General features: G+C 39.9%; 1 pseudogene; it reads left to right on the forward strand.

The window, feature by feature from the left end:
• The first annotated feature begins 5253 nt into the window (after positions 1-5253).
• Positions 5254-6276, forward strand: LOC133233350 (large ribosomal subunit protein uL22-like; annotated as a pseudogene).
• The last annotated feature ends 261 nt before the right edge of the window (positions 6277-6537 follow it).

Consider the following 6537-nt stretch of genomic DNA (forward strand, 5'->3'; position numbering starts at 1 on the left):
ACTTAGTACTGTTGGTCTTCTTACTTTTAGTCACTCTATAGTGGTTTCAAATTTCCTGATAATTAATGAACATGAGAGACTTTTCATGTGTTTATTAGTTATTGGATATGCAATTAACCTGAATATATTCAATATATTCAAATATATTGAAAAGGCCCTTTTTTCAATCCTTATGGTAGAACAGTGGTGATTTGCCCAGATTTCCACTTACCAAGCCAGGCCACCCATGCCCCCAGATGCTGTGAGTGACAACTGTCAACAGTTCGTGTTGCCCACCTACTCCAGAGAATTGGTCCTTTTCTAAGGGGGCTGTCTTCCCTGGGCAATTCCATATCCTCCAGGCATGTGACTATTAGTCATTCAGCTAGTGGATGAGTAACGAGAGGGAGCAAAAGACTGGCCTCCTTGGCTCAAGAAAGGTCAACCTATTGTGTGGTTTAAGCTTCTGAGTCCTAAGGATTAATCTGTAGCTAGCTTTACCCAAGACTGCGTCTTTGTTTAACTCTTTCTCCTTTACAATTCTGCTTCATTCTCTTCCTATATAGATTTTTTTCTGAAGTGCATGCTCTCAATAAATCATGTACACTAAAAAACCTCTCTCAGGTTTTGCTTCTAGGGAACCCAACCTAACACCATTGTTCCTAGAAGTGCTTGTAGGCAGCAGACTCCAAGAACGTGATCCCAGGTTGTATCACTTTCTAGCAGTGTAACAGACCATGTCATCATCATTTCTGATAGTCTGTTACCATATGTAATAGAAGTGCACCTGCTAAGGCTTTCATCTGTGGTGAACTGGCATTGATATAGTGAAAGAATATGTATTACTTTGTGCATTATTTCTGACATTTTGAAGGTAGCAGAGGACTGTAAATTGGGTGGCTATTGTTTATTTCCACTGAAAATAGAAAGTCATAGGTTCAGGACTTGCCGTGCACGCTAAGTTGCTTCAGTCATGTCCAATGCTTTGCAAGCCTATGGACTGTAGCTCACCAAGCTCCTCTGTTCACAGGATCCTTTAGGCAAGAATACTGGAGTGGGTTGTCATGCCCTTCACCAGGGGATCTTCCAGACCCAGGGACTGAACCTACATCTCTTACATCTCCTGCATTGGCAGTTGCGTTCTTTACTGTTAGCACCATCAGGGAAGCCCCAGGCTGAGGACAATCAATCACAAATTTAAAGCAAAGTGTGAGAGTTAGAGGGCATCTTAACTGTCAAAGTGACCTCATTTCTTGTTAGTGAAGGAGGGAGAGAGATGATCAGGCACAGGACCTAATTTTTTTAAGCGTGACAGAACTTTGGAAAAGGCTGAATTCTCAGCCTAGCCCAGTGTTCTGTGCTAAAGATAGATCCCTTGTAGAGAAGGAGTGAGACTCTAAGACTTGATACGAAGTTGATGAACTCAAGCAACCTGATTCCCTTGTGCTCTCTGATTCCCTTGCACTCTCCAGGTTTACAAAAATGACACCAACTCTCCACTGTAGAAAAATACAGTCTCCTTTTCTTGAAGACTATGAGAAAAGTAGCAATATTATGTTGGTTTTCCTCAGGTTCTGCCCTCAATTTGCTTCATGACTGCCAGTATTAAATTTAATCATGAACCAGATAGGCATGTGCTAGGAAACATAATGAAAGCAGTGATTATATGTTAAAAGGGTGTCAGGACCCAACCATTGATTTCTGACAGGAATTAGCAGAGTGTTCCTTGGAACAGATCCTGGGGATATTGGATCAAGGATGAAGGAGTAATATATGGAGGGGTGTGAAGGGCGATTTTTCAACATGAGGCTGTGGTCCCATGATGTAGAATTTAACATATAAATTCTAATATGTTAGACATCCAGATATCTTAGATACGTCAGAGATAATTGTAGTCAAGTGCTGGATTGGTCTTGGAACATATGGAAAGTTATGGCCCACGTTAAAACTGCCATGGCAGACAGGGGAGGAATAGATAAAAAAGTTCAAAGACTCTAAACTGACAGATTTAAACGTAGTGCAATTGACTAATTTCTTAACAGACACAATCTATCAAATTTTACACAGGAAAAATAGCTAATCTGAATAAGCTGATTTCTCATAAAGAAATTGAATTGACAATTAATAATCTTACAAAAGAGAAAGCACCAGACCAGGTGATGTCATTGAAGTCTATCAGTTATCTAGGGAATAAATAATATTAGTCTTTCAGAAAACCTGGAGCACAGAGAGCATTTTCTAACACCTTCTATGAGGCTGTCATTACCTAATACCCAAACCAAGCAAAGACATTATAAAAAAAGAAAGCTACAGGGACTTCCCTGGTGGTTCAGTGGCTAAGACTTCATACTCCCAATGCAGGGATCCCAGGTTTGATTCCTGGTTGGGGAACTAGATTCCACATGCCGCAACCAAGAGCTTGCAAGCCACAACTAAAAGATCCTGCATGCTGCAATTAAGACCTGGAACAGTCAAATAAATAAATATCTAAAAAATAGAAAGATAAAGAAGATAAAGCTACAGACCAATGTCTCTTGTGAATAGAGATGGAAAACCCTCAATACTATATTAGCAGATCAATTCAAGAATTTTATTATTTTTTTTAATTTATTTTTAACTGGAAAATAATTGCTTTACAATGTTGTGTTGGTTTCTGCCATACAGAAATCATAGTTTGAAGTGTGAGTGAAGTATACTGTGAAGCAGCTATAAATATATATATATATATATCTCCAGGCTTCCTGGCTGGCTCATTGGTAAAGAATCCACTTGCCAATGCAGGAGACTCAGGTTTGACCTCTGGGTTGGGAGGAGCCCCTGGAGAAGGAAATGGCAACCCACTCCAGTATTCTTGCCTGGGAAATCCTGTGGATAGAGGAATGTGACAGGCTGTAGTCCCTGGGGTCATAAAAGAGTTGGACACAACTTAGTGACTAAACAACAACAATACATATATTCCCTGCATCTTGAGCCTCTCCCTCCCCACTGTCCCACCCCTCTAGGTCATCACAGAGCACTGGGCCAAACTCCTTGTGTTATAGAGCAGCTTCCCTCTATATCACCGTGACCAAGTGAGATTTATTATCGGTATGCAAGGCTGGTTCAGCATTTCACAATCAATCCATAAATTAATCACTTCAGCAGCCTACAGAAGAAAAATTATATGGTCATATCAGTAGATGCAGAAAAATCATTTGGCTAAAAATCCAATAGCCATTCATGATAAAAACTCTTAGCAGACTAGAAATAGAGGGATATTTCCTCAACTTGATAAAGAACATCTACAAAAACCTACAGCTAATAGTTAATGATGATAAACTATATACTTTTTTCTTAAAATTGGGAACAAAGCAGGGATATCTCCCCTCTCACTCCTACTCAGTGTTGTATTGGAAGTCCTGGCTAATATAGTAAGACAAATAAATAATTAACAGACAAACAAACGAATAACGAATTTACATATTGGGAGGGCAGAAGTAAAACTATCTTTCTTCACAGATGATAGGATAGTCTGTGCAGAAAATTCCAAAGAACTGGTTACAAATACTCTTGGAACTAGCAAGTGATTAAAACAAGATCATAGAATACAAGGTTAATATACAAGAATCAATTGCTTTCCTATATATCAACAATGGACAGTTGAAATTTGAAAATAAAACCATAACACCATTTATAGTATAACAAAAATTTAATGCTTAGGTATAAATCTATATATATACAAGACCTATTGGAGGAAAGCTATAAAACTCTGATAAAAGAAATCAAAGAAGATCTCAATAAATGTAGAGATATTCTACATCCATTGATAGGAAGACTCAGTATTGTTGCTGCTGCTGCTAAGTCGATTCAGTCGTGTCCAACTCTGTGCGACCCCATAGACAGCAGTCCACCAGGCTCCCCCATCCCTGGGATTCTCCAGGCAAGAACACTGGAGTGGGTTGCCATTTCCTTCTCCAATGCATGAAAGTGAAAAGTGAAAGGGAAGTCACTCAGTCGTGTCCGACTCTTAGCAACCCCATGGACTGCAGCCTACCAGGCTCCTCTGTCCATGGGATTTTCCAGGCAAGAGTACTGGAGTGGGGTGCCATTGCCTTCTCCTCAGTATTGTTAGTTCTTCTAAACTTGATTTATAGATTCAACACATTCTCAATCAAGATCTCAGCAAGTTATTTTGTGGATATTGAAAAACTGAATATAAGGTTTTTGTGGACAGGCAAGAGACTAAGAATAACCAGTACAATATTGAGGAAGAACAAAGTTTCAAGACTGACACTGCTGCTGCTGCTGCTGCTAAGTCGCTCCAGTCATGTCTGACCCTGTGCGTCCGCATAGACAGCAGCCCACCAGGCTTCCCTGTCCCTGGGATTCTCCAGGCAAGAACACTGGAGTAGGTTGCCATTTCCTTCTCCAATGCATGAAAGTGAAAAGTGAAAGTGAAGTCGCTCAGTCGTGTCCAACTCCTAGCAACCCCATGGACTGTAGCCCACCAGGCTCCTCCATCCATGGGATTTTCCAGGCAAGAGTACTGGAGTGGGGTGCCTGACTGAAAAACATGATAAAGCTATAATAATTAAGACAGTGTGGTATTACCAAAAAGAATAGACAAATAGATCAATGGAACAGAATAGAGAGCCAAGGAATATAGTCACCTGATCTTTGATGAAGGATCAAAGGCAATTTGAAGGATAAAATACAGTTTTTTCAACAAATGGTGCTGGAACAACTGAACATACACATGCAAAAAAAAACTCTAGGCATAGTCATTTCATCTTTCACAAAAATCAACTCAAAATGGGTTACAGGTCTAAATTAAAATGTTAAACTGCAAAACTTCTGGAGGATAATATAGGAAAAAATCTAGGTGACCTTGGATTTAATGCTATTTTTTTACATGTGTAACCAAAAGCATGGTACATGAGAGAAAAAAATAGTTGGACTACACTAAAACAAAAGGCTTCTGTATCAAAGAGATTGTAAAGAGAGTGAAAAGACAAGACTGTGAGAAAATATTTTAAAAACACATCTCTGATAAAAGACTTGTATCCAATATATATGCATGTATGTTCAGTTGTGTTTGACTCTTTGAGACCCCATTGACTGTAGCCCACCAGGCTCCTCTGTCCGTGGAATTTCCCAGCAAGAATACTGGAATGGGTTGCCATTTCCTTTTCCATGGGATCTTCCCAAGCCAGGAACTGAACCTGTGCTTCCTGTGTCTCCTGCATTACAGGTGGATTCTTTACCACTGAACCACCAGGGAAGCCCATCCAAAATACAAGAAGAACATTTAAAATGCAACAATAAGAAAACAAAAACAGCTCAATTTAAAAATGGGCCTAAGCTTTTCTGGTAACCGGCCTGAGGTGACCCCTAAAAATGGTGCGCTATTCACTCGACTCAGAAAACCCCACAAAATCATGCAAATCAAGAGGTTCAAATCTTTGTGTTTACTTTAAGAACACTCGTGAAACTGCCCAGGCCATAAAGGGTATGCATATCCGAAAAGCCACCAAGTATTTGAAGGATGTCACTTTAAAGAAGCAGTGTGTGCTATTCGGTCATTACAACGGTGGAGTTGGGAGGTGTGCACAGGCCAAACAGCGGGGCTGGATGCAGGGTCGGTGACCCAATAAGAGTGCTGAATTGTTACTACATGTGCTCAAAAATGCAGAGAGTCATGCTGAGCTTAAGGACTTACATGTAGATTCTCTGGTCATTGAGCACATCCAGGTGAACAAAGCCCCCAGGATGCGGCGCAGGACTTACAGAGTTCACGGTTGGATCAACCCCTACATGAGCTCTCCTTACCACATTGAGATGATCCTTACTGAAAAAGAACGGATTGTTCCTAAACCAGAAGAGGAGGGTGCACAGAAGAAAAAGACATCCCGGAAGAAACTGAAGAAACAAAAACTTATGGCCCGGGAATAAATGCTGCAAAAAATAAATGCAAATAAAAGTTAAAAAAAAAAAAAAAAAAGAGCCTAAGATTTGAAAGATCTCTCACCAGAGTCAATATACAGATAAGCATATGAAAAAAATGCTCAACATCATATGTCACTAAATTTTTGCAAATTAAATAGAGATACCACCACATTACTAGTTATCTATTAAAATAGTGAGAATCCAAAACACTGACAACACCAAATACTGGCAAGGATGTGTGGAACGGCAGAAACTCTTGCTCCTTGTTGATGAGAGTGAAAAATGGTACAACCTTTATGGAAGACAGTTTGACAGCTTTTTATAAAGCTAAACATAGTCTTGGCATATGATCCAGTTATTACACTTTGAAATACTTACAAATGAGTTGAAAACTTATGCCCACACAAAAACCTGCACATCTTTATTCATAATTTCTCAAAGCTGAGCCACCAAGATGTCCTTGACTGTAGCCCACCAGGCCCCTCTGTCCATGGAGTTCTCCAGGCGAGAATACTGGAGTAGGTTGCCCTTCCCTTCTCCAGGGTCAGTAGGTATATAGATGAACAAGCTGTGGTACAACATACCTATGCAGTGATAAAGAGGAATATGCTATCAAACTATGAAAAGACATAA

Source organism: Bos javanicus, chromosome 20, assembly GCF_032452875.1.
Source record: "Bos javanicus breed banteng chromosome 20, ARS-OSU_banteng_1.0, whole genome shotgun sequence".
Lineage (NCBI taxonomy): Eukaryota > Metazoa > Chordata > Mammalia > Artiodactyla > Bovidae > Bos > Bos javanicus.